We start from the raw sequence: 25,004 nt of genomic DNA on the forward strand, positions 1-25,004 counted from the left end.
CACTTTATTGGTATAAATTCTGTCCCCTGGCTGGATTCTGACTTACACTCTTGTGACTGTGGCCTTTGGTAAGTAAAAGTTCTCGATCCTAACATGCTTCGGCAGCTTGGTCGAGAATCAGTGGGTCTCATACGGATTAGTCTAGTTCCAGGCTTTCTGTTATGTTCCATTGACCTACATGGCTACCTTTACACCAGTCCCACACTGTATGGCTTACTGTGACCATATAGTAAGGTCTTAAAATCGGATCATATAAGTTTTCCAACTTTTTTTTTTCCAAAGTTGTTTTGGCTATTCTAGGACCTTTGAATTTTTTACATAAATTTTAGAAACAGCTTGCTCATTTCTATAAAAATGTCTTCTGGGATTTTAATTAGGATCGTGTTGCATCTATAGATCAATCTGGGTTGAACTGACATCTTAACAATACTGAGTCTTCTAATCCAGGAACATTGTGTTGATCCGTTTGAGCTGCCATAACAAGATGCCATAGACTGGATGGCTCAGACAATAGCAGGAGGCTGGGAAGCCCAAGATCAAGGTACCAGCAAGGTAGGTTTCCACCTGGGGCCTTTTCTCGCAGACTGTAAACAGCGGCCGTCTCTCTGTGTGCACACGAGGAAGAAGGAGAGCACACTCCAATGTCTCTTCCCATTTGGACACCAATCCCATTGGATCAGAGCTCCACCGTGATGAGCTCATTTTATCTTCACTACTTCCTAGGAGGCTCCACCTACAAATATAGGCACACTAGGGGGTTAGGGTTTCAACACATGAATTTTAGGGGGGACACAACTTAGTCCATAGCAAACATCATCTATCTTCCATTTATTTAGATCTTTATTTCTCTCAACAACTTTTAAAAATTGTTGGTGTCTTGCACATCTTTCATCAAATATATCCCAATGTATTTAATATCTTTGATGCTGTTGTAGATGACAGTTTTAAAGATTTCAGTTTCTAATTGTTTGTTGGTAGTATACAGATATACAATTTATTTTTGTACGTAATAGACTTTGTATACTGAAAGCTTTCTAAACTCACTTATGAGTTCTTATAACTTTCCTTATGCTTTTCTATGTAAAAGAATCATGTCATCTGTGAACAAAGATGGCTTCTTTCTAACTTTCCATCTGTGTGCGTGTTTTCCCTTTTGTTTGTTTGCTTTGCCTTTTTGCACCTGCTAGAACCTTCAGTGCAATGTTGAGTAGATGTGGTGAGAGCATTCATCCGTGCCAATCTTAGGGAGGAAATACTCAATGTTTCACCATAAAGCATGATGCCTGCTATAGGTTTTCCTTAAGTGCGTTTTATCAGGTTCAGGGAGTTTCCTTCTAAGTCATAGTTTGCTGAGTGTATCTATAATAAATAATTTTTTTTCAACTACATTTTTCTATTGAGATCACCAATGAAGCTGTGTGGGCTTTTGAGTTTTCATTATAGGAAGGTTTTTCAGATTATTAATTTAACTTCTTTATTAGAAATAAGTTTATTTGAATTTCCCATTTCTTCTTGAACCAGTTTTGGTCATTTGTGTCTTTGAAGAAATTAATACATCTCTCTTAAGTTGTTGAATTTATTGACATAAATTTGTTCCTATTATTTCCTTATTATCATTTTAATGTCTATAGGCTGTATAATGACATTGACTCTTTCATATTTGGTATTGGTGGTTTGTGTCTGCTCACTGTTTTTCTTGATCATTCTAGCTAGAGGTTTATTACTTTTATTTATTATTTTGTAAATGGCTTCTGTTTTCATTAATTTGATCTGCCATTTATTTTTCTATTATATTAATTTCTGTACTCATCTTTACAATTTCTCCCTTCTACTTTTTTTTAGTTTATTTTGCTTTTATTTTTCTTCTCAAAGAGGCTTAAGTCCTTCATTTGAAACCTTTCTTATTTCTGTATAAACTGTGTTTTAGTTGAATCTCAGATTTTCTAATAAGTTGCTTTCATTATCACCCACCTCAAAATATTTGTGATTTCTTCTTTGACCCAAGGATTATCTAAGTGTTTAATTACCAAATATTGGGAAGATATTTTTGATACCTCCTATTATTAAAATCTACTTTAATTTAATCATGGTCAGATAACGTACTCTATATTGTGTTAATCCTTTAAATTTATCAATTCTTGTTTTATTGCCCAGTATATGGTCAGTCTTGGTGAAGATCCCTGTGCACTCGAAAAGGTTATCTCTGCCATCATTCAGGATAGTGTTCTACAATATCAATTAGGTTATCAACTGGATGACAATGTTGCTCCAGTTTCTAGAACCTTGCTGATTGTCTATTTTTCCTATGAACAGTAATGCTGTTCCTTTACAAATCTAAAATATCTCCCCAATATTTATAAATCACTTTGCACACAGATACTTGGCCAGGCTTTCCTTTTGGTAGAACTCAACCTTAAGACAACATCCAAGGACCACTTAAAGCATTACTCCAAGTGATCCCTCCCCACTCTCACCCAGACAGCTATCTCCCACCTTCCAAACCCCAAAACACTGATGTGCCCAACTTCAAACAACTGGCCATCCGAACACCTCTGCTTGCACTAAACGGATAATAGGGGTTTTTATTCGCCTCACAAAAGCATTCACAACAGGGTTCTCAATATAGGGAACTCCGCTGTGTGTTTAAAATAAAATTACAAAATTTTACCCCCCAAAAAATGACCTGGAACAACTTTTCCAGAAATAACGTATCCTATATAAAGTGCCCCATATAGCAACCCAATAGTCCCAGACTTTGAAATCTCTCTCTCTCTGTGAAAGTGCCTTTCTCCTGGGGCCCCCTGGTAAGTTTCCAACTCTTTTCCTGAGCCGCATGTCATGCCCTGAGGGGAGTTGCCATGGTGACGGTGGGAGGGTGACCTCTGAAGTAACTCAGGTTCAGAAGAAAGGGTTTCTGCCAGTGTGGCTAAGAAGCAGGGGGCTGAGATGCAAATGGCATTCCCCTTGGTCAATCGGGCAGATATTTAACTAGTTGAGCCTTGGAGATGTGCTGGAGACGTGCAGAAAGTGCTCAAACAACTTCCCATGCAGGGGAGCTGACACGGGGCTCACCCAGCTGCTCGCGAGCAGAAGCCTTGACAATACACCTCGCCCCGAGCCCGGTTCAGACAGCTGCGTGCACCCAAAGAAAGGCTGTCTCGAGGGAAGCAGGTTGGGATTGAATGGCTCTAATTAATTTATTATGGGAGTTCACTGATATAAAGAGAGGGTCACTACATATGTAAATGATGCTGTTTTATCCCAGGATCTAAATGCACTTAACCAAGGAAATGAAAACTATCTCACGTTTGTTTAATTAGCTCGTTTGAATAGAAGAGAGGCCAGGAGGAACGCGTAGGCCTGAGCTCAGGAACCTGCCCACACGGATTATTTCTCAACCCCTTAACTCCGAGACCCTGCTGAACTGTTTCTTCAGTACTTTTTTAAAAAAAATGTTATTAATATTTGCAATGACAAAAGTCATTTGTGCTCATTGTAACAAGTCAAACAATGCAGAATTTTTAAGTAACTGTCTTTCCTTCAATTCCAGTCAGTTGAGGTAATCAGTGTTAAGATCCGAAAGTACAGATCGCCTTCTATACCTTTTTTCCGATCATTTAAATATATAAACCATTCCCCTTTACGTTTCCCCCTCCCTGTCACAAGCTTTAACATCACTCTTGCTACTTAACATTATATTATGGTACCATGGGGATTCGTCCCAGTCAAGATACATGGATCAAATTCTTTAATACCTCCATAATATCCGATATAATATTGTTCTATAACATTCTCTAATCGTATAATTTATTCAACATTCCCCTATTGATGGACCATTCTGATTGGATCCAGCTTTTGCTAATATAAATAGGGCCAATCTTATAAGAATATATATATTATTGTATATACAATATTATATATATAATTGTGTGTGTGTATATATATAGTATATGTGTTATACTGATGTCGTTATTTCTATAGGATACATTCTCAAAATTGGAATCAAAGGATGTGTTCATTTTTACTTCTAACAGCCACCTTGAAATTACTTTCCCAAAAGGGTTTAGCAATTCACAAACTTATCAGCAATGTGTGACAGGTCCTGTTTACCCACCCGCTTGACAACACACTTATCCATCTTTAATTTTTGCCAATCTGATGAGTGAAAATGGTATTAATTGTTGTTTGATTTCTCATTTCCCTGACTGCAGGTAGGGTTGAGTGTCTTTTCATATGCTTATTGGCCATTTGTATTCTCTCATCTGTAAAATGCTTGTTCATATCCTTTGTCCATTTTTTTTTTAAGTTTTGTCTTTTCCTTATCAGGTTATACATTAAGGATATTAATTATCGTCTGTCATAGGTAGTATCATTAGTCTTTTGACTGAATGGGACTTGGTCATTTTTATCCTTTCCCTATCAGTTTCACTTGTGAATGTCAGCTTTCACTGTTTTTTTCCAAGTTCATGGGCAAAGGTGTGGGACTAAGAAAAAGCACCCAGTGACTGTCAAACAGAAAAGAGATTCTGTCCTATTCGTGCTGGGAAGCCAGGAAAATGAGGTTGGACAGCATTTAGCATCGATAATACTCTCATCTGATAGAGAAAGAGGTAGTAGCTTTTCCAGAATTCAATTTATTTTTTCTGCTTTACATGTTCCGCCTCCTCTTGGAATAGAACCCTTCTCCACGTCCCTTTATCTAGCTCACTCCTACTCATTCTTCAAAACTCAGCTCAAACATCACTTCCTCTGAAAGCCTTCCTTGATCCACCCACAGGCTGACCTAGAAGCCTTCCTATGTATGATTCTATTCTAGCCTTGTCTTGTCATATCATAAGCCACGGTTTGCCTGTCAGACTCCCCCTCTAGCTGAGGGTTTCTTTTTAACAGGACTCACTTCAGAGCACATGTCCATTCCCTGGGATGAGAGTGCTCCATTTATCCAAAGAGTGGCTGGAACAATTTAGCAGACTTTTCTTTGTCACCACCATTCCAGGCGCTATGGGGGTGACAGAAGATTTATAGCACATGATCCCTGATGTCAGGGTGATTAAAAACCAGAGACATAAGAACACACTAAAGTTAAAACAATAGCGCACGAGAGCAACTACTAAGCACAGGGCAGTAGACCGCTGTGTAACTGAGAATATAAGTGTGAGAGAAGTCCCAGGGGAGGGGCTCAGGGAAGAATCATGGGGAACAAGGGACTTGATCTTGATGTTGATAGGTGGGTGGGGTTTGGGTAGGGAGTAAGAGGAAACAAGGGCAGCCAGGTAGGGGCAGCAATGGGCAAAGGGGTGGGACTGGAAAAGAGCGGATGGTGGTTATGGAACAGCGGGAGGCTAAACTGACCACAGCAGAGAGTTGGTGTTGGGAGGAGGAGGGAAACCGAGTGAGACAACAACTAGCTTCCCAGCGAGGAATTTCTGGATTGTTATGAATACGCGTGCTGCCTCCCCAGATCTTGCAGGCTGGTCATGGCACGCTGCCATACACTCCAAAGATGTGTTCACATGTCTGTCTCGCTAAATGGTAAGCTCCTGGTCTGGAGTGTGGTTTGCAGAATAATGCCCCGCCATCACCAAAAGATGCCCATGTCCTGATCCCCCGAACCTGTGTGTTGCATTAAATGGTAAAGGGGAATTAAGGTTGCCGACCAACCTTACAATAAGGAGGTCATCCTCCATAATCCGGATGAGCCCAATGCCATCACATGGGTCCCTAACAGTGGAACAGGGAGACAGGAGAGGAGAGGCAGAGAGAGCTGTGGCTACGAAAGAAGGTCAGAGAGATGCACTGTGAGAAGGATTCGGCTTTAAAGATGGAGGAAGGAGGCAACAAGCCAAGGAATGCGGGCAGGCTCTCGATGCTGGAAAAGGCCAGGAAACAGTTTCTCCCCTAGAGCTTCCAGAAGGGAACACAGTCCTGCTGATATATTGATTTTAGCCCAGTCAGACCCATTCCAGACTTCTGACCTGAGAACTATATGATAATAAATAGGTATTGTTTAAGCCACTAAACTGGAGGTAAATTTGTTATAGCAGAAATAAGAAACTAGCCCAAGGAGGGACCGTCCCGTCTGTATTTATATACACACATAAGCTAGCTCCATCGTTTATGGTGCTCCATAAGTGCTTACTTTGTGAAACTGCATCAAGAATGCCTCGTGACCCAGCTTCCCTCCCAGAAAACACAAAGCAAACTCTATCAACATCCCTGGGCTTAGAGCCACGCGCTCCAAGTCACTTCGCTCTCAGCACAGATTTTGCTTTTGCGATGATAAATAACACCAAAGCAAACATCTTTCTTCTGTTCTTGAAGCAATTTGCTTATCCTCAGCGAAATTCCTGGGTCAGAGGCGATGGGCATTTTTCATGGCTCTTGCCCCATTTTGCCAACCTAACTTTCCAGAGAGTTCAAGCTCATTTACACGCTCACTTGGAATCAGGTACCACCCTCTCCCGCAAACGAGCCCAGCAGGCCCTGTGCACTGCCCGCTCCCTGCCCATTAACCTCTACCCTGCTCTGCTATCAACTATATAAGTTCTCGCCCCTGAGACTCAGCGGGGCCTCCCACAAGGATCAGGGATCCTGACCATTTTTCTACGGGGGCCTTCGTGGTGGCAAGAACGACTTCTCCCCAGTCATGGGGAACATTCCTGAGGGAGAATGCTGGTCCCGGAGGAAGGAACCTCACACATCCCTAGTTTATTTTTAGTCAGCAATGACAATGAGAGATTTCTAAAAAAGAAAAAAAGAGTTACAAGAAATGATCTGCCTGTGTTCAGGAAGCGGGTAATTTTCCAGTGTCCCCAAATAGGTAGCCTGGGAATTAGAGCTGACTGGCCCCAAGGGAAAAGCTGCTTGATTTAAAGGCCTGGTTCTTTCTTCCACTTGCAGTCTAGTGGTTATTGTTTGGGGTTTTGTTTTTGTTTTTAACGAGTCTTTTGTGGACTCTGCCACCAAGAGCATCATGGAAGCCAGAACAGGATTAGTCATTTTTGCACCTGCTTCCAGCCCGCAGGACAGAGACAGACCTACAGGCCGCATCTTCCCTTAGGAATGACTGCCTCCCCCTTTCGGGGAAGGGAAAAAAATCCCTTTGCTTGCCTCTGCTTCCTCACTCACAAAAGTCATATTGATCTTGAGTGTGGGGAATATTCACGCACAGGGAGGTGGGGAGGTGGCTAGGTAGGAGGGGGCTCACAGAGCCTCCCAAAGACTTTGGAATCAGAGGCTCCTGGCAAAGTGGGCCGTTCCTGTCTCAGTCCCTCTAATGTGGGCAGGCATGGTGGCTCTTCCCTCCCTTTTTCCTCTCCCGGCCCCGATCACAGATGTGTCCATGTGAAACAGGGCCCTGAGCTATGTCCTACTGCACCAGGGGCACAGTCTGGGACTCGGTTTTGCTTGCACATGCTTGTTCCGATGGGGAAAGCTTTGCAGATCTTCACTGTAGTCCTGGCTTCTTCCCAGACTTCCCTGGGGACTGTGGGCCTCAGTCCCCAGGTCCTCGGGTTCCCTCTCGGTGAAACGGCCAAACAGTCCTGCTTCCCGGGGAGCGAGTGCGCCGTGTGCCTCAGGAGAAAAGAGCAACAAATATTTATGATTCCATCACTGAGGTGGCAGCTGAAACAGCTGAGAGAGCAAAGCCTGACCCAGGCAGGGCCCGGACCCTCCACGGGGCCTGCTTCCCGCCGCCTCCCACTCACACCCCGACAGAGCAGAACTGACCCCCGCCTCCTGGTGGGGTCCCAGGCGACTCCCCAGCCCGTGGATTTTCTTTGGCACTTTGAGGCTCCCCCAGGAGGCTTCCTGAGACCGCAGTGGGAAATGAGGAACATATTTTTAAATCAGAAGGGGAAGCAATGTCTTTGTGTCAGCTAAGTGGCTCGGAGCCAGGGCCGAGAGACTGTGGCGCATTGCTCCTCGCAGACAGCAGGTGCTCCTCTAGATGTGGTTATGGCAACAAAATAAATGACGGATAATTGCTTTTGTGACAACTTGCCAATTAAATTAGACTCAGCAGAATAACATAATGACAATTTGTTATGCTCCGGTGGGCACTAACATACCAATCATAATTAAATGCTATGACTGAAATAGAATACGGCTCAACGCAGGAATATATAACCCCAATTCCCTCTCCGTGAAACATTATAAGTTGAGGCTTGATTTTAATTTCGGGAAGATAATGGCATTAGTGCACATCCAAGTGGGTTTGTGGAGAAGCCTGTGGCGAGGGGAGGTGGGTCTGAGTGGGAAGGCTAGGCCTGCGAGGAAGTGCCCTGGGGGGCTGAACTCCAAGGTCACGAGGAAGATTTGAGGAGCCCCCATAGTGAAGACAGCGCTCCATGGACCGTGCCTGGTCCTGTCAGCCCAGCGGGGAGGGCAAGGAGGAGGCCTTTGTCAATGGCTTCTGTAGTAGCATGGCCTGTGCTGTGGCAGCTCCAAGGTCCCCACACCAGAATGTCCCAGGGGCACAATCTTGAACGAGAAACCTGAGCTTGCACTTCATGATCAAGGGGCGTTGAAGACCTACTTCGTGCCAAGCATGTACTTGGTACTCTGCATCCATAAGGCCCTTTCTCTTCACAGCTCTTAACTAAAGTGAGGAACCAGCCTCAGAGATAAGGGACCCACTGAACATCACAGTCATTTCAAATCCTGTTTGTCTGCCTTCAAGGCCCTTTCCTCTACGTGTCCACCACGCTCTTCTCCCCACACACCTGCTGGCTGCATGACGCAGTTGTGTCAATAAACATAGGGGAAGGGAATGGAGAGAAGAACAGAAGCAGGCATACTAGAGCTAAAATGCCCAGTCCACACCCAGCCTCCTGGTCACAGCTGATTGGCCAGGAGGGAACAGATGGCCCAACACAGGCCAATCAGATTCTCCCTCTGGGAATTTTGCCAGTGAGCTACTTCATTTCCTTACAATGGTCATAAACGTGCACATCTGTCTCAGTCCATTTGAGCTGAATGACCTGGCAGGCTCGATGGAATCAGAGGTATCTGTGGTGGGAAAAGACACAACATGGAGTTGCTGGCAAGGCCCAGAAAGAGAATATTCTCGACCCCTATGGTTCTGAAGCCAGGCTTAACATCTGCAGGAAAAACTACACACCAGTTGAAAAGCAGCTCCCAGATGCTGCAGGACCCTGGTGCAGATGAAGTTTCTGACCAAGTGATACCAAGTGGCCAGGCAACCAGAGCTGCCCATCATGAGCTGGTTTTTGTCAGATCCACCCAGTCACAAGGGCAGGCAGGACCAGCGGAGATCCGCCGTAAGATGGGGGTGGTACGTTCAAGATCAGCACAAGTGAGCTGCCGGAACAGTTAGCCCTGACGCCCATGTCACACTCCAGTGTTACCCCAGCCCTCTCCTCACACCTATGGCTGCATGAGGGGTCCCTTGCGGCCAGCTGACCGAGGAGGAGAAAATCTGAGAGGAGTCAGCTCAGTGCATGTCAGTGTGAGCAATGGCTGCTGGTACTCGGAGACAGAGAAGAACACATTTGGCACCCAGATGATCCACTGGGGGCATTTCTTGGTGTTTTCATACCCAGTTTTAACAATACATGGACAGGTATAGCAGCCAAGGCTTGAAAAGTGCGTGGTAGCCAAAGGTCAGAAGCCTCATGAATGAGAGTCCGGGTCATCCCACCAAACAGCCACTTAGACCAACAGAAACACTGGCCCAGGGTAAGAAGAATCTAGTTCAAGTGATGGGGAAGGGGCATATTGATAATCAGAGTCTTGAGATCAGGAGCCATAGTCTGTCCCACTAGCCTGTCTCTTACCAATTTCCCTAGAAAACAATCCACAATCCTAGAGAAGCCAGTAGAGAGGGGGCAAGCTTACTATGAGAAGCAAGTGAATCTGAGGAGCTCAGAGGATGGTGTATCATGGATACTGTCTGCCAAGTTCCTACTCTTCAGGGCCACTCACCAGTCCCCCAGCTGCTGAGAATATCAGCTGCTGTTGGCTCAGAGCTTCATCCCTCACTGGACATTGCTTTAACCAAGATACATCCCCTCCCAGGGAGGGCTCTGGCCCATGACTGGCTGATGGGAGGATGCAAAGGCCCAGCTCACATACCTTGGGACAACTATGAAGGGCCATCCACTTGCAGAGCTCCCTGCACAATTAGCTGAGGTCTCTATGGCAACCGCATTAGGGAACATCTTCTCTCCACTCAGCCCTACTTTCCTTGCCCGCTTCCACTCCTAATTAAAATTTTGCATGCAGCTCTCCATCTCAGAGTCTTTTCCAGGGACCCAACCTGGAAAGGCATCCCCCAAGCTCAAGCAGGGATCCTGAGAAACTCAAATGATGCTGACTTGGTTCCTTGACGCAAGGAACCCCAACAATTGAACAGCAACCTACCAATCATCAGTAAAGCCTTTTATTGATCTACTAGAGGCCCGATGCATGAAATTCGTGCAAGGAGCTCGGCCCTCACAGCCCCAGCTTTGTCCGGACGGTTGTTCTGCTGTTTGGTCTAATTAGCATATTAGCTCTTTATTATATAGGATCTTCAGTTTGGTTGTTTTCAACCTGTCCCTTCTCACCAGGGTTCAAGAAAATTACCCAAGGAAAAAGGAATGCAGCCTGAACCACACTTCATTGGTGACTTCCACTCATGCGCCCTTTTTCCTCACTTGAAATCATCTGACTTGGGAAATTTTTAAATAATAGCAAGACAAGGACAAATCCAGGGACCTCTACTAAGGGAGCATGGCCAAGCTCGTCCTTCAAAAAGGAAAGGAAGAGAGATTAGCATTTATGATGTCTACAGGGGCTCAGCGTTGCACAGGAATATTTTTAGCAGATGACAGAGAAAAATGCAGGAAACAGGCTGATTGATTGACAGACAGTCCAATTTGTAATCTGGACATCTTTAATAAAGTCTGCAATGCAGGATTATCAATCTTTTCTCACCTCGATTTCTACCCTTCACAAGGAGATGGCCTTGATTTTGGAGGCCGAAATAAGTGGCTTCTTTACCCAAAGGCTTGCTGTATATGGCTGAGCCCCAGCAGCCTGGGGTCAGTCCTTAGGAACCAAGTCTCATCAACTTTTAGCTAGAAGAGAGTTTTTCTGACTAGTTACACATAGGGAATCAAGCTCTTTACATAAAGCCTTCCTGTATTTTAATGCAAACAAAATACAGATGCCAATTTCATCTGGATGCTATAATGCTGCTCCAAGAAGCAAAGTCACAATAAGCAAGTTTCATGTGTCAGCCGAATGCAAAGCTCTCTGTATCCAGGATCTCTGTTGACTCGGACAACCCCTTGAAGCAGGTGCAGTGCTGTTGTTTTTTTTAAATATATTTTTGTTGATTTCAGAGAGGAAGGGAGAGGGAGACAGAAACATCAACGATGAGAGAGCATCATTGATCAGCTGTCTCCTGCACACCCCCCACTGGGGATCGAGCCAGCAACCCAGGCATGTGCCCTTGACTGGAATCAAACCTGGGACCCTTCAGTCCGCAGGCCGACACTCCATCCACTGAGCCAAATCAGCCAGGGCATGCAGTGCTATTCTTATTCCCATTCTGCAGATGAGCAAATTGAGGCTCTGAGAAGTTACATGATTTGCCTAAAATTACAAAATGTTTTAAGTGTTAGAGCTCGAACCCCAACCTGGTCTGTCTGAGGGAGAGCCTGTTTTTAACTAGGACATTATACTCCGATATCCTAAAGATTTTTAACAATGTCATCTATACATCATAGCCCCTTATATTTCAGATTTTAAGACTTATGTATTAAACTTAATGTTTTCTATGATAATTTCTAAATGGGAAGCTGAATACCCCCCACTTTTGCAGGATAGGGGTGTGGTATATTGCCTGTTGTCTATTTTTAAGATCTTTTAGTCAATTTGTCTAAAAGTATTTCTTACTTCCACGTTAATAATAAAATTCAAATTATCCTATATAATAAAAGGGTACTATGCAAATAGACTGAAAAGCAGAACAACTGAACAATCAAAGTGTAATATGCTAATGATATGCTAAGGCTGCTCAACCACTTGCTATGATGTGCACTGACCACCAGGGGGCAGACAGTCAACTGGTGAACCAGTCGCCATGATGGGCACTGACCACCAGGGGGCAGATGCTCCAACCAGTAGGTTAGCTTGCTGCTGGGGTCTGGCTGATCGGGACTGAGTGAGATGGGCCAGACATGCCCTGGAGCCCTCCCGAGACCCCTCCCAGGCCCGATCATGCACCAGTGGGGTCCCTCAGCCTGGTCTGCACCCTCTCACAATCTGAGACCCCACGGGGGATGTCGGAGAGCGGTTTCAGCCCGATCCTGCAGGCCACTCCCCTTGGGAGGGCGCCAGATGCAGGGCTCATGGCTGGCAAGTGCAGCGCGAACCTCTCCGGATTGTGACTGACTGGGCACAAGCCCGCGGCAGGCACAGTGGGGCCGGGATGAGCGGGAATGGCAGGTAGGAGCTGTAGGCAGCCTTTGACTACAGGGTTCAGCCCAATCCCTGCAGGCCACCCAGAGGGACCCCACCTGTGCACGAATTCGTGCACCAGGCCTCTAGTAGTTTTATAAACTCACAAATAAAAGCCAAAAGGAAATTCTATGACTGACATGCTTTGTTGAAAATAAACATATTGCAGCTAGAACAATGTCTTTTCTAGCTTGCCTAACACCAAGACAAGTGAGATTTCCACATGCAATTCTGCTGCCCAGAATTTCTCTCTTCTTTTGGGGGAGAGGAGGGTGGGCTGGAAGGGGAGAACGGTGGCTAGATAGCTGCATATTTATCCTGTAACAGCTTCTTTTTTACAAAATATATTTTTATTGATTTCAGAGAGGAAGGCAGAGGGAGAGAGAGATAGAGACATCAATGATGAGAGAGAATCATTGATCGGCTGCCTCCTGCACGCCCCACACTGGGGTATAGCCAACAACCCGGGCATGTGCCCTTGACCGGGAATCGTACCGTGACCTCCAGGTTCATAGGTAGACGCTCAACCACTGAGCCACGCCAACCGAGCTGGTCTTTGCCACTTTTGCTCATGTTCCCAGATAGCCTGTCCTAGGGCAGGGCCCACAGGAGATGCTGATGGATAAACAGGCACCCCTAAATGCCTGACTTCATGAAGTCTCCCTTTTATAAGTACCGCGCGCTAACCGATTGCGCCACTGGAGCCCCAAAGTCTCCCTTTTAATGTCCACCGGTGTCCTTCTGAGTTCAGGAGCTGACTCAGGCCTGGCCTATATGAAGAGCAGTTAACTTGTATTTCTGCATTCCCATTCAGCTCCCCTCTCCAGGCCCACTTGGGTGGAAGAAGGCAGGCAGGGGCTACAGCAGCTCACAGACCCCAGGAAGCTTGAATGTGAAATGCACTTTACTAGGCCCCTGGGTCTTCCAATGCTGTCATCACAGAGCCTGGGGCACCCTCTCCCAACACGTCCAGCTGCACAGGAAGTGGGGTGGGTAGAGGGAACACATGGAGTGGTTCATTCTGCTCCAAAGGATCTTGGGTAATGCTGGGCCAGAGCTGCTTGCCTCTCCCCCAGCAGCCCCATCCCACCCCCAGCAGCTACCAGGGGTGGGCAAACTTTTTGACTCGAGGGCCACAATGGGTTCTTAAACTGGACCGGAGGGCCGGAACAAAAGCATGGATGGGGTGTTTGTGTGAACTAATATAAATTCAAAGTAAACATCATTACATAAAAGGGTACGGTCTTTTTTTTTTTTAGTTTTATTCATTTCAAACGGGCCGTAGTTTGCCCACAGCAGGGGTAGAGAAAGGGGATGCCTGGACCTTCAGCACAGGAACTAGCTTTATACCAGCCACCTGTTCCTGCTTAAAGTGAGGCAATGGGCCACGTGCAAACCTCTACCAAGAGCAGCTGTGTAGGAGAAGGGAGCGCAGTCTGCTCTTGTCGGGACAGAGCATAGCAGACCCTGGGAGCCAGGCTGGCCCTTTTCCTCGGGCCCAGAGAGCTGGTGATTGAAGTGGTGAGTACTGGATGGCCAGGTAGGGCAGCTGGTCCAGTGGGTGCCTCAACCATGGGTCAGGTCACCAGTCCCGCTCAGCTGGTTCTCCGTAGGGGAAGCCTAGGAGCCTGAAGACATCCTTCTCAGTGGGGGTGGGAAGCACTCGGCCAGGCCCCACCTTGAGACCTCTGGTGTCCCACACCACAGCTGTGCTGAGGGCAAGCTCATGCCCTTGGTCTGCCCAGAGCCCACATGGAGCAGGTTGAAGTGGGCAGAGCCGGTAAAGTAGAGCAGGGCGCACGCAAACTCACTGTAGAGGACAATGATGGTCCAGTCGTCGGTGCCGTACCAGGAATAACCCAGCCCTGGTCCTGGGAGCCGGCACACGCCCAGGTACTTCTGCTGCTGACTATTTTCCTCCTGGCTCACCAAGTCATCAGTGAGGAGCCCTCGCTGCCACAGGCTGTCCAGGAAGCCCTGGTGAGACCGGCCATCCGGGTGAGTGACCGCACGTCCACATCACCACAGGTTGCTTTTCCCCATCGGTAGGAACGCCACACACAACGGCCCAGGGTTGAAGGCCTGAGCTGATTCCCGGACCTGTCTGCTCAATCTCGGTAGCCTCCTCCCTGGGCATGCGTTCCAGAAAGTCATGGTAATGCTTCAGGCCGATGGCCTGCTGGGTAGTTGGGGAGGCCTGGTTGCGGATATTTTCTAAGCTCCGGAAAGCTGGACAGTTTGGGTTCCAGCTCCCCAAATATTAGAGAAGAGTTCCCAGACAGGCATGCTGTCACTGATGTGGTCCAGCTTCCGCAGATGTCCACTTTCTAGGGTCGCTACAGTCTTCTCTGCCATCCGTTTCCCAACCCCAGGGACACTCTAGGCTTCCTGGTAGGAGGTGACCGGCTTGTAGAAGCTCCTAAGGGCATCGGTGGCCTTGGCTTAGCCACGGGCCCTCCACTCGTCTCCCTGAACATTGTAGGCTTTGGCCAGCACTTCCAGCTTTTCTGTGATGTGGCTGTTGTGGTTGGTCACCTTCTGCCTCAAAGGCTGTGCACAGACCCATCTATCCAGACCCTCAGAGGCTGGGCTAGGCTCACCATCTCCCTTAGGGGGGATGGGGTAGTGGCCACTGATCAGGGCTTCCAAATCAGCTGTGCTAACTTGGGTCTCTTTCCCATCACTGGTTTCATCATCAGAGCCAGCTGGGGCTTGGGTGCTTGGAGCTTCTGTCCTCTGGGGAGGAGATACAGGTCTAGTGGAAGTAGGTTGTCCTGAGCAGAGCGGCACAGGCTCCGGCTGAAGAGTCCTGGTCTGCCTTACTGAGCTGTGGTTGGTTCAGGTACCTGTTGGGTATGAAGATGCTGAATCCTGGTGTGTCCACTAGCCTTCTCTCCTGCAGGCACAAGCTCAGCCAGGCTGACTTTTCCAGCTGAGCACCTGAGGGCAGTCTAAGGGGGCAGGGGGCTCGCTCACAGTCCATGCCATCATTCACCACCATGTGAGTGACCCCGGGGGCCTGAGCAGAGTCTATTTGGCCACCATGTTGGACAATCTGCTTCTCAAAGAGTTCTGCCTGGGCTCGCCCGATGACAGTGGGCACAACATGGGCCCTCAGGGAACTCAGCCACTCTTGCCTCTTCTCTGTCTTCCCTCTTGGGAATCTCTGCAAGTGCTTTTAATGATGGATTGGCATGGATTTTCTTCTGCTTGGGAAATGCCTTCAAGATGCCCCTGGGGCCCATGGAGGTATGGCTGGATCCCAGGCTTTTTAGCAGGGCAGCCAATGAGAGCGGATGAAGAACAGCTTCTTTTTTATTGTTTTCTGTTCTCTGCAGATAGCTTCAAGCTTTTTTTTTTTTTTTTTTTCAAATTTAAACATAATAAGAAAGAAATGCCATTTATTGTTTGTGGTCTGATGGTTTCAATATCTTAAGTCTCTGTAGATCCCGTTCTGTTGCCTGCTTTTGCTGGTTTTCACGCCTGGAGTGGGTTTCCTTGTGTGCCTGGTTATTGTTGACTATCATCCAGGTGTTTTTTGTTTTGTTTTGTTTTGTTTTGTTTCTGTTCCAATAACACTTTATACACTTGGAAATTTGAATTGTATATAATTTTCACTTGACATAAAATACTATTCTTCTTCTAATAGCATTTCAAAAATTTCAAAATCTAAAAATCATTCTGAATTTACGGGCCTTACAAAAACAAGTGACCCTGCAGATTCAACACAATACCTATCTAAATTCCAATTACTGTTTTTTCAGAAATTGAAAAGCTGATTCTAATTTCATATGGAAATAATTTAAGGGCCCCAAAATATCTAAAATAAATCTTGAAAACAACAAAGTTAAAGAACTCACATTTTTTTAATTTCAAAACTTACTAGGAAGTTACAAGACTTTTTTTATTTTTCATTTTTTGTAATGTGCTTGTCTGTCCTTCTGCCAAACAAGACTGTGTGGTATTGTCATAAGGACAAACATATTGCAAAAAAGAAAACGAAAGACCACTATCCCTCATGAATATAGGTGTAAGAAACATTTAAGAATAATGGCAAAGATAATTAACGAACTATAGAAATGATCCCTGAAAGTATAGTCTTAGGCAAAGATAATTAAACATTGTATGAAAAGACTTAGCCATCAAGACCAAGAGAGGTTTATTATAGGAGTGCAAGACTGGTTCAATATTTTAAAAATTATCAATATAATTTTTCATATTAACAAAATAAAGAAAAATCAGAGGATAACACCAACTGATACAAAAAAGTGATAAAATTCAACACCTATTCATAATTTTAAAAAACACTCTCAGAAAAATAGAAGGAAACCTCTTCAACTTGTAAAGAGTATCGACAAAATACTTCCATCTAACATTATGCTTAATGGTAGAAGACTGAATGCTTTCTCTATAAAATGGGGACCATTATCCTAATGGCTAATGACTTTAAACATTTTTTCATATACTTTTTTGCCATCTGCATATATCCTTTTTAATGAATTGTTCAAGTCTCTTGTGCATTTTCAAGTTGGGTTGTTTTCTTACTGTTGTGTTTTGAAAGTTCTTTACATATTCTGGATATGAATCCTTTGTTCAATATGTTATTTAAAAATATTTGCCCCAAGTCTGCTGCACACTTCTCAGAACAGTGCCCGTGTCCAGGACCAAGAGGTGGGAGGACAGAGAGAGAAAAAACATTGGAAACTTGTACCCCCTCTTGAGTTCACAGCTCCTCTGATTAAAAAGGAAGTCTCCCTGCCCTAGAGTTTTATTCATTTTATTTATAGGAATAATCTGAGGCCTAATGTGAAAGCACCTGTGCTCAGAGATCTGCTTCCCTAATGGAGCCATACCAGCCTGGGCCCACCCTAACCCAAGTCCAAAGCCTGCTGTTTCCTGCACCAGGACAGGCTGGGTCATCAGAACCTGGGCTGTAATTCTGCATGAAGGCTGCTCCACTTCCAGGCCACCCTCTTCCGAGGATGTAGCCCGGGGGCCCCAGCTGACTGTAGCGAGGACCTCCCTCCCTGGGCTGGCTCCTGGCTTCCATTCTGCCTTCTCTTCCCAGCAGGCTGAACAGCGTGGGATCAGTAGCCCTCGGGGCAAAAGCAGCCTCTGCTCATTCCCCTCTCTGGTTCCTATTCCTTCGCCTGTTGACCTAGTCATTTCTTACTGTCTTGTCAGCAATTTCATATTATTTTAGAAGATTTCAAAAAATATTTTATGCAGCTTTTATAGTTGTTTCCAGTAGGAGAGTTGGTTCAAAGAGTTTAGCCTGTCATTGCTAAGAAGTCTTGTCCTACAAGTTTCTCAAGAAATAATGGACTCAGACCAAATTTGGGAGCCTACTAATACTTGAAGTTTGATTTATGTGTCTTAAGACAAAATAAGAGATTTTTCAGCAAACATATCTTTAACTGTGCACACTGAGGCCTGCAGTTCACAGAAGGCTGGGTTAGGGTCGTCAAACGAAGGGGGGACCTAGAGGTGGGAAGGGAAGATCATAAGAGTCACCCCCGCATCAGGCTCACTGGCTCTGCCAAGAGCGGCTGTACAACCTGGCCAATCATGCCAGCTCCTGGCTGGTTTTCTCAGCTGGAAAATGACAATAATAGTAATAGTAATGCCTGTCTCACAATGGTGTCGTAGGGATTCAATGAGACTAAATAATACATGCAGAGCCTTTAGCACAATGTTAAGTGTCTGATAAACAGGGTGATTATTATTGTCCCTAAGATGCTGATGTCCTCAGACACACGCACACATGTTCACCAGACAGCCCCCTCTTCTCCACACATGCACGAGGACCTAGACGAGAACCACGCCCCCCCGTTAATGATGATTTGAATAAATCACTCCATTCCGATGGTCTGGCTGCTAAGGACATCATTCTGAAGAACTTAAAGGCAGGCCTCCTGGGTTTTATCTCCTTTAACTCGTTCTGTGACCTACTAATTGGAAGGAGGACAATCATTCAGATGTGGACAGGGCCTGGAGATCCTCCCCGATATGAGACAGCCCCGCAGCCACGGGGCAGGTCGTGCTGTTGGGATAAAGCAGAAGGCTGTTTGAAAATAATCAAAAATTCTCTCAGGAAGCCCAATTATATTTTTACATCAGGAATCAAAATGCCGGTGCCGCAGCCTTCAGCCTATCATTCACAGACCTTTTATCCTGTAATTAAGCCAGATCTGCTGCTGGGCTAATTCTTCCCTGAATGACACCACCCTTTGAGCCAGCCCGTATGTCGGCAGAAGACTTCACTCTGATGATCTATTACACCAATACATCACCGCAGTGAGCTGCCTCCTTAATGATTTATCCATAACACATCATCAGAGTGAGGCGCACTCGTAATATATTGCTCAATAAGTCTGCGGTGGCCACGGGGAAAGCCAGGAGCAGCAGCTGAGTCGGTGCCCTTACATGGCTGGTGTCAGCCCGCAGGGCCCGTGCTGGGCTCTCCTTCCCTAAACAAATGTTTATGTAGGTGGGAGGGCTCCCGTGCCAATAGCCTTTTAAAATATGAAGAACCATGACCTCAAGAAAGGCCTATAAATCCAGAGCAGATAGGCCCGCAGTGGGTAGTGGAGTCCACCCCTCTCAGCCTGTCAAATAGGCAGAAAGCATTTTTCTTTTGGCTCTGACTTAGCAGAGGGCCAGGGCCACGGCACCGCACAACCCCAAGGGGCGCCGTTGCATTGTAGTCCGTGCAAACGGTACCTCCTAGAGTTGTGCAACGTGCAGGCCGCGCCACCTCACATGGCAGCCCTGTAGGAGGCCCCGGTCAACAGCAAGAGACTTCTGGTATCCGACTGCCTGTTTGAATCAAGATTCTGCGAATAACCCTATTTCGTGGGCTTGCTGTGAAATTGCACAAGGTCATGTATGTAGAGCACCTATCACATAGGGAGCACTCGGCAAATGCCAGGCACGACGGACAGCAACTTTAGCAAATCCCAAGAGCCAGGAAAGCTGTAGGTCTAGGGCTGGTAGCAGGCAGACCTTGTGTATTGTGTTCTTCATCCGGTGGGGCCCTATTTTTTATGTATGTACTAGAGGTCTGGTGCACGAAATTCATGCACAGGTCGGGTCCCTAGGCCTGGCTGGCGATCAGGGCTGATCTGTGGAGCAACCGGCGGGGCGATCGGGGCCCCCACTCACACCTACCTTGACCTGGCACCAACCGCTCACTGATCACCACGCCGGTTGACCCACAGATGGTGACCGGTGGGGCGGTCCGGGGCCCTCACTCACACCCACCTTAGCCTGGCGCCGCCTGCTCACCTGCTCCACCATCCCACTTCAGTCCCGCTCTCCACCCACCGCCAGTGTCCCCTGCCCCGCCCCTTCCCTCCACTGGCCTGGCCCAATTGGCCCCCATTGGGGCCAGCCAGCCAGACCCCACCCATGCACGAATTCGTGCACTGGGCCTCTAGTACAGCGGTCACCAACTGGTGGTCTGTGAGGTCTGAAAGGTTGGCGGCCGCTGGTTTAAGGAAATCTTTGGAGCAGTGATCACAAACCGGTGATCCACGGACCACTGGTGGTTCGTGAGATTCAAAAGGTTGGCGGCAGCTGCTCTAGTAAATATATAACAATGAGAGCCGGCTCTCTGACTGTATAATGATGCACTGGGCATGTTTTAAATGCTTTATGCCTACTAAATTATTTAATCTTCATTAGCTATCATTAGCCCCATTTTGGATATGAGGAAACTGAGGCAGAGAGAGGTTAAGTAATATACCCAACATCACAGAACTAGTAGTAAGTGGCAGAGCTAGAGTTTGAACCCTGGAAGTCTGGCCCCATGGCCATGCTCTTAAACACCACCTAATATCTATCTCGTTTTACAGTGGAATACTATACAGCAGTGAACACAGATTAACTGAGTGCTGTGAGCCGCTCCAGCAAATTAACTGAACCTAGGGAGGGGGTCAGTGGAACCCCTGACCTATAGCCTGCAGGTCAGAAGCACCAGTGATGCCCTTGGCTTCCAAGTGGCATCTACAGTGTGTCTGTGCATATCTGGGGGGGGGGGGGGGGGCGGAAGCAGTCTTGTGGGGCTGAGCCCTTAATCTGCAGGATCTCTGGACAGATGGTATCAGAACTGAATTAAATTGTAGGATACCCAGCTGGTGTCACAGAAATGTGCTTATTGTGGGGGAAAATCCCCACACATCTGGTGACTGCAAGGAAAGTGTATGTGAGCAGTAAAGGAGACTCACAGGGGAGAAACACACAGCAGGGAAGCCTGGATTATTCCTATAGAGGAAGGTAGAAAACTGAGTTTTTCCCTCACAGCAATGCTCCAGAGGAACCATAGTAGCTCCCTAGGGCTGCCATAACCAATCACCACAAATCGAGTAATTTATTCCTTCACAGTTCTGGAGGCCAGAAGTCTGGAATCCATATTATCAGGTTCACTGTCTCGGTATCGCAGTGATTGTGTTCGGGTAACCTTTGTTTTACTTAATAATGCCACATTCACGTCACTTTTATTATAGTATAACTAGAGGCCCGACGCACAAAATTCATGCACGGGTATGGTCCCCAAGCCTGGCCTGTGATCAGGGCCATCTTTCCCAGCAGCCCGCAGCCAGCCCCGCCACCTGCCACCACCCACCCCCGGTTCCCCATTCACCATCAGGTGATCGATGCCTGACAGCCAGGGGAAGAGACCGAGAGATAAGCTGTTCCCACCCACTTGCTGACCCCGCCCCACCATGGGTCGCCCTCTGTGTGTGGGGCAACTGGCAGGGCAGGGGCCTTCGCCTGGTGCTACCCACATCTCCCGCCACCCAACCCTGGTTCCCCGTTCGCCATAAGGCAGTCAAAGCCTGCCGTCCAGGGAAAGGGACCAAGAGGTGGTCAGTGTGCCTCATAGTGATTGGTCTAGCGGTCATTCTGGTTGTTTGCCGTTAGGGTCAATTTGCATATTGCCCTTTTATTATATAGGATAGAGGCCTGGTGCATGGGTGAGGGCCAGCTGGCCTGCCCTGATGGGGGGCCCCAGATCAGGATGGGGGGGTCCCCGCTGGGGGGAGGGGCTGGCCAGGGCGAGGGGCCATGAGAGGTTTGCAGGCTGGCCCCACCCCCAATCAGGGTGGGGGTCCCCGGCCTGGGCAAGGAGCTGCCGGGGGGATTGCAGGCTGGCCACGCCCCCGATTGGGGTAGGGGTCCCCGCTGCGGGGCAGGGCCAGCCTGGGCGAGGGGCCTGTAGTTCTGGTCTCTGGTCATTCTAGTCGTTCTGCCGTTTTGGTCGCTGGGCTTTTATTATATAGGATTGTTGTTTATTATTAGTAGCTGTTGTTCATCTCTTAGTGTGCCTAATTTATAAGCTAAACTTTGCCATAGGTCTGTATGTATAGGAAAGAAACAGCACAGAGAGGGTTTGATACTATCCTTGGTTTCAGGCATCCACTGGGGATCTTAGAACATATCCCGCAGATAAAGGGAGATGACTGTGGTTGGATGACTCCAATCTCTGCCTCTGTCTTCACGTGGCTGTCTTCCATCTTTGTGTGTGTGTGTGTGTGTGTGTGTGTTTCCAAATCTGTCTCTCTTTCTAAGGACTCTAGTTACTGGATTAGGGGCCCAGGCTAATCCAGTGTGACCTCATCTTAACTTGATTACATCTACAAAGACCCTATTGCCAAATAAGGTCACATTCAATTAGAACTTCAGCATATCTTTTGGGGGTGACACAACCCAACCCAAAACAGAACCTCAATAAGTATTACTACACAGAGGAACTAGAGTGGGAGAGAGAATCTAAATTAGCTAAATCCTCATCAACCTTAGCAGAAAGCCGAGAGACAATGACTGCAGTTGGTAAAACAAGCATGATGGTATAAGTGGGGATTATTTGTGTGAAGGTGAGCACCAGAAGCACTAAAAACTGACATGGTTAACAGTGGTCGGCCCCAGGGACAGGCCTGCGGCAGGAAGATGTGGAGAGCCTGTTGAGGGGACTTTGGGGAAATTTGAATATGGACTGGTTATTAGGTGATATTACGTAATTACTGTTCATTACCATTTTGTTAAGCTTTCTAATGGTATTATGTTGATGTAAGAAAAGGTCTTATTCTTCAGAGAAGCAGGTTGAAGCCTTGGGTGAGAAGTCATAGCTACACCTGCTTTAAAATCCTTCAGAAAAAATACAGATGAGCAAATATGGAAAAACATGAATAATGGTTAAGTCTAAATGAAGAACATCAGAACATCTGGAGGGCCAGTTTATTTGCTCTACTTTTATGAGTGGTTCCACTATCAAAATTTTTTAAAAGTGGAGAGATTTTAAATAAGTCTTGGAATGTGCTTGCTCTCCATACCCTTTCACTCTTCTTGAACCTGTAGACACAAAGAATAGGACCGCTGAGGTCTTGTAGTTCAATCCCCTTAGGTTACAAATGGCTAGAAAAGTGTTATGACAACCAAGTCACAAAGCCAATTAGTGGGTGAGCTGGGACCAGAGTCTCCAGGAGCCTCATCCAGGGCTCCATCTACTGTTCCATCCATTGCCTACCTCAGTTAGCAGCTAAAGGAGCTATTTTTTAGGTCAGTAAGCAATGGTGGTAGCTTTTTTTTTTTTCTTAAATGCAGACATTGCCCATGGGTCCTTGAGTTCTTGTATATAAGAAATCTTGATTATACCCTTGGAAGTTTTATTCTCTTCAACGTGCCAGTAAAGTATACTTGAGTCCTTTAGCTCTTAAATTAACCCCTTTGGGGTTTAGCGATGCGTGTCAGCTGAGCAATAAGCATCTATCATCTGTCTTTCATTAATATTCATCATAAGTGGCCAACAGCTCACGGGAACTAAGTCCTGCAGATGAGATTTTTTTCCTAAATTTGAACTTCTTGACTTTACGGGTATTCAAAGTGCTTAAGAAGCCAGTCTAGACACTACAGTCATCAAAAGGGAAGGAATTAGCAGTTGTGATCTTGACAACACGCTGTATTGGAGGTTAACTAGTTGCCCAGAAAGCCAGGCGAGACACGGCGAGCATGTGCAGGACTGTAGAACATTCTGGTGCCCTGTGTCTGTCTGCAGCTCAGGTTCCCAGACTCCTCCTACCCATCTGGCCTGTCTCCCACCGCCCTTTCTCCTCTCTCACATCCAAAAGTAAGAAGGTTAGGGATGTGGCAGGGTTGGCAAAGACAAGCTTTACCTTAGGATTTAAACTGGAAGAGGCAGGGTATGACTGGACAGGAAAACCAGGAGACAGGACTCGGGCACACTCACCGAAGCGTGCCAGACCCCTGGTGTGGAGCCCTCCCTTTCCCCAGGCTGAAAAGGAGGACCCAGCCCTATGGGATCCTCAAAGGAGGATCCAGCAGCACTGGGAACACAGCCATTGTCCCTGAATTATACCCTTCGGGAGCTAGAAGCCTTGATGAATCAGTGACATAGAGGCCAGGGCAGGGGAGTGGTTCCAGTGGGAAGCCAGGCCTGAAGAAGGGATGAGTTCCTGAAGGGCGAGGAGGCTGTGGCCCGCTGCTGAGCTGGAGCAGGGCTGTTACTTCACTCGGCAGGAGTCGGGGAAGCTAGGGATAAAGTCCAGGATGTCCCTCTCTCCGTGTTCGTGTTCAGGGGATAAGCCTTAGCATGCTTAGGGTGTGAGCCTCCCATGTGATCAGAGGCAGGGGGCCCACAGTCCACCTGCAGACAGACCAGGGTCAACTGGAGTGAGAGAGGCACAGGACAGTGAGAAGGCCATGCATAGATCCTTGTGGCCCTCCAGACCGCTCTCCCACCCGCCCACCCTCACAAGGAGGAGGACCAGAGGGAGTTCCAGAAACTCCTGCCCCAACTGCTGAGCAGCTGCGGGGTTCCAGGAACAATGTCTCTGAGGTTGGACCCATTTTCTTTATTGGGCCTCTAGATAGTGACCCTCTCTCTCCTCTCCACGATCTGGGGTGCAGGGCGGAAGGAAGAAAGGAGATAAGTTTACCATAAGGAGAACAGGAGAGGCATCAATGAGGAAGGAAAGAGACAGAAGGAATGTTATAAACACACTTGGAGCCCAGTGCGCAATTTGAAATCGCACAGCGCCGCCCACCCTCGAGTTGCAGGTCCGGCCCTGCCTTGCTCCCCGGGCCCCACAGCAGCCACGGCCACTGCTGATCAGGCCCTCCCCCAGCGCAGACGCATGGAGGCCCCTGCCACCCCACCCCCGATGCTGCGCACGCGCAACCTCCTCCTGTCTGGTCGACCTGTTATGGTGTCTTGGTTAATTAGCATATTTCTCTATTGTATATATAGATTGCTTTCTACACACACACACACACAATCTGCCTAAGAAATCCTATCCTATATAATAAAACCCTAATATGCAAATCGACTGAACAGCCAAACGACCGGTCGCTATGACGCACACTGACCACCAGGGGGCAGATGCTCAATGCAAGAGCTTCCCCCTGGTAGTCAGTGCGCTCCCACAGGGGGAGCTGCTCAGCCAGAAGCTGGGCTCACAGCTGGTGAGTGCAGCGGCAGTGGCGGGAGCCTCTCCTGCCTCTGTGGCAGCGCT

The 25,004-nt window shown here is 47.2% G+C and overlaps 1 long non-coding RNA gene and 2 pseudogenes across 1 annotated transcript in view; 1 reads left to right on the forward strand and 2 right to left on the reverse strand.

Moving 5' to 3' along the window:
• Positions 1-480: 480 nt before the first annotated feature.
• LOC138994967 (uncharacterized) overlaps positions 481-25,004 on the forward strand; it is a 29,893-nt gene continuing 5,369 nt past the window's right edge. Inside the window, exon 1 of the long non-coding RNA XR_011468502.1 lies at positions 481-552. This is a non-coding gene — a long non-coding RNA (uncharacterized lncRNA). The remainder of the gene's footprint in view (positions 553-25,004) is intronic.
• Positions 14,054-15,791, reverse strand: LOC138994664 (DNA polymerase lambda-like; annotated as a pseudogene).
• On the reverse strand, positions 16,480-16,573 carry LOC138995286 (small nucleolar RNA U3; annotated as a pseudogene).

The sequence above is a fragment of the Myotis yumanensis genome, unplaced genomic scaffold, assembly GCF_028538775.1.
Source record: "Myotis yumanensis isolate MYYU_CA2020_CCGP unplaced genomic scaffold, mMyoYum1.0.hap1 SCAF_16, whole genome shotgun sequence".
Classification (NCBI taxonomy): domain Eukaryota; kingdom Metazoa; phylum Chordata; class Mammalia; order Chiroptera; family Vespertilionidae; genus Myotis; species Myotis yumanensis.